This window comes from Elephantulus edwardii, unplaced genomic scaffold (assembly GCF_000299155.1).
Source record: "Elephantulus edwardii isolate Elephantulus edwardi_28Jun2011 unplaced genomic scaffold, EleEdw1.0 scaffold00407, whole genome shotgun sequence".
Lineage (NCBI taxonomy): Eukaryota > Metazoa > Chordata > Mammalia > Macroscelidea > Macroscelididae > Elephantulus > Elephantulus edwardii.
Window position 1 is genome coordinate 1,092,983 of NW_006400157.1, and position 3,501 is coordinate 1,096,483.

The following is a 3,501-nucleotide window of genomic DNA, read 5'->3' on the forward strand; positions in this document are numbered from 1 at the left end:
ATTATACTGGAAAAATACACAGCAAAAATTCACCAAGTCAACATTTTTTTCACACACAGTTCAGTGCTACTGATTACACTCATTATGCTGTTCAACATCATGAGTATATTTCATGGGCAGTTTTAAAGGTATGATTTCCATTGGCATGAAAATTGCCCCCTGAATCATAAAAGCATACTTAATAGACCAAGGTTTTTGCCATTAAGGCCAAATATATGTTGGAGTAATCTTTTTTTGCCTGAGTGATTTTTTTCGCATGTTTGTGTATTTAAATCAGTCTGTAAATCAGGTATCTATTAGCATTGTTAATATAGAAGAAAATATTTGCATAGAGAATAAAGATACCAAAAACCTTGATTTTATGTTTCCAAATTGGAAGTAATCATTTTAATGTTGTTCACAGGCAGAATTTCCCACCAATGGTTATAATGCTGTTTTAGATGAGAGAGCAACAAGTTAATTTTCTCCCTCTCTCTTCAGTGTTTTCTTGAAAAGAGAAATTCTGAAGCTGATAGATGTTAACGATGCGAGGAATCTGTTAAACTTGAGGGTCAAAATCAGTAATCAGGATGACTCAGCTCATGATAATTGGCAAATGTGTGATTGTAACTTGCATTAAAGTTGTTTAGACTGTGATATTCATGACTAGCTTGGAAGTAATGAAAGAGTAAGATCTCTTTTCCCCCAAAAAGAAGATGAAGAGTCTTTGAAGAGGGGCCTCACTGAACTGGTAAGTCAGCTTTCTCTGGATCTTCATGATTTCCCCAGTTCTCCCATAATTCCTCAATGCCCTGGCCATTTTCTGATAGGTCATGGTCTTTGATTGCCTTTTCTTTCCCCCCCAGAGTTCTGCAAGTTACTCTTTGATTTTGGATATAAGCTGAAAGATGCCTTTGCTTCTGTCTATCTACTGGATACAAGATGCCGTCTTGGGGTAACACAGGGATTCATAAAGGTATTCAAACAGTTGGAGTTTCATCCTGCCTTTTTCTCCCTTTTGCTGGAGAACAGCAGCTTGGACTAGCTGGTTCTCATCAGTGTTCTACAGAGATGGATGAATATTCCCTTCTAAACAGTAGTCTGCATCACTGTTCATTAAGGTTTTCCAGTTATAGATAGGTTCCTCTGTGGGCATTGTGCCACAGCATCTGCAGTTTGCTCTGACCTGAGGATAACGATTGATGACACACAGGCAATTTTTGTAATCTGGGGAGTACCGAAGGCTGCCAGTTGAATGTTGTCTCAGTATCTCAAAAGCATCTTCAAATGCTTGGCCCAGTCTGTCTTGCTCGACAACACATCATGTTTTATTAATGAATTGATGATTCTGTCTGTGGAGGCATCCCTAGCACCCACAAGCGTCAAGTGCTCTTGTCTGCGGAAACCTATTTGCAACTTTTAGAGAAAGCACCATACAGCCTTCCATAGAGGTTGCACCATTTTACACTCCCACCAACAGTGAATAAGAGTTCCAGTTTCTCCACAACCTTGCCAATATTTGATGTTCGCTGTTCTGTTAAATTTTGCTGTTCTTACTGGCGTGAGATGATATCTCGTAGTTGTTTTGATTTGCATCTCTCTTAGGGCTAGGGATTTTGAACATTTCTTAAATGTGTTTGTTTGCCATCTGAATGTCTTTTTTTGGTTAAGCGTCTGTTCGTATCCTGTGCCCATTTTTGAATTAGGTTGTTTATCTTGTTGTGGTGCTCAAGGATTCTATAAATTCTAGATATAAGTCCCTTATCTTATACGTCATTACCAATCCCAGTCTTTGGCTTCCCTTTTTACCCTGTTGGAGAAGTTTTTGGAAGTGCATAGGGATTTGATTCTTAGAATGTCCCATTCATCTATTTTGTCCTTTCCCGGTACCAATTCTATTCTTCGATGAGATGGAAAAGGCAATCTCAAGTTTCATTTGGAATGAAAGAGGTCCCAAATAAGCAAAGTACTCCTTAAAAAGAGAAACAAGGTAGGAGGCATCTCACTCCCTGATTTCAAATCCTACTACACTGCCGTGGTGGTCAAGACAGCGTGGTACTGGTACGTAGATCCAATGCAATAGAATTGAGAATCCAGAAATCAGCCCATCCACCTATGGTCTGCAGATTATTGACAAGGAGGTGAAATCAGTTAAGTAGGGAAATGACAGCCTTTTAAACAAACGGTGTTGATAAAATTGGAAAACTATCTGCAGAAAACTCAAGCAAGATCCACACCTCATTCCATTCACAAAAACAAACTCAAGGTGGATCATGGACCTAGGACTAAAACCAAAGACTACAAACTTCATTAAAGTAAAGCTTGGAAAAACTCTAGAAATCCTCATCCACAACATAAATAGTCTTCCAAGCATCCTGAAGAATCCCACTGATTTTTGGATATTTATCTTATATCCTGCTACTCTACTAAATTTTTCTTTAGCTCTAATAATTTTTTGTTAAGTCTTTAGGGTTTTCTCTGTGCACTATAATTTCCTCTGCATTTAGCAATAGTTTAATCATATCTTTGTTGATCTGGTTGCCTTTTCTTTCCTTCTCTTTTCATATTTCCCTAACAAGCTCATCCAATACAATATTGAATAGAAATGGTGACAATGGGCATCCTTGTCTGATCCCTGTTCACAAAGAAAATGCTTTTAGTCTTTCACCATTGAGAATGATATTGGCCCTTGTTTTCGCATATATACTTGTCACTGTGTTGAGGAAATGCCCTTGTATTCCAATTTTGCTGAGTGTCTTTATGAGGAAGTGGTATTCTAATATCTTTTTTGCATCAATTGCTTAGATTGAATGGTTGTTGGTGAATTACATTGTTTTTCTTTTTTTAAAGTGTTCTCGTTTTATTTTTTCACTAGTTTATTTACAAAATTCCCTCACAACAGCCCCCATCAAATTGTACAATCCAATGATTAATCCCCCTTCCCCCCTCTGCCTCCACATCCCTCTGCTTCCATTCCTTCCCACCCCTGGATACTTACACTCATTCTACATTAACAGTGTTATACAATATTTATCCTTGTGGGACTAAGTTAGTTCACTCAGCATTATGCTCTCCAGTGCCTCCCAAGTTAGGTAATAATTTACAAAGTTATTGCTCCTGCATGCTGCATAGTATTCCATTGTGTGAATGTACCATAATTTCTCAATCCATTCAATTGTGGTTGGATATTTGGGCTGTTTCCAGGTTCTTGCGATGGTGATTAATGCTGAACCATCCATGCATACCTGTTATGAATCCCACTTCTTGGTCATGATTAATTTTTTTAAGTGCTTTTGGGTTCTATTGCCTAGGATTTTATTAAGGATTTTTGCATCTATATTCATGAGAGATATTTGTATGTAGTTTTCTTTCTTAGTATATTTCTGCACGGATTTGGTATTAGGGTTATACTTGCTTCACAGAATGATTCCAGGAGTATTCCTTTTGCTTTTTTAAATATTTTTATTTTTTTATTATTTTTTAATTTTTAAAAAAAAAATTTAGGTTGTTTATTTTTCATTT

The 3,501-nt window shown here is 37.1% G+C and overlaps 1 pseudogene; it reads right to left on the reverse strand.

Moving 5' to 3' along the window:
* Positions 1-557: 557 nt before the first annotated feature.
* Positions 558-3,501, reverse strand: part of LOC102861866 — an 18,957-nt pseudogene continuing 16,013 nt past the window's right edge.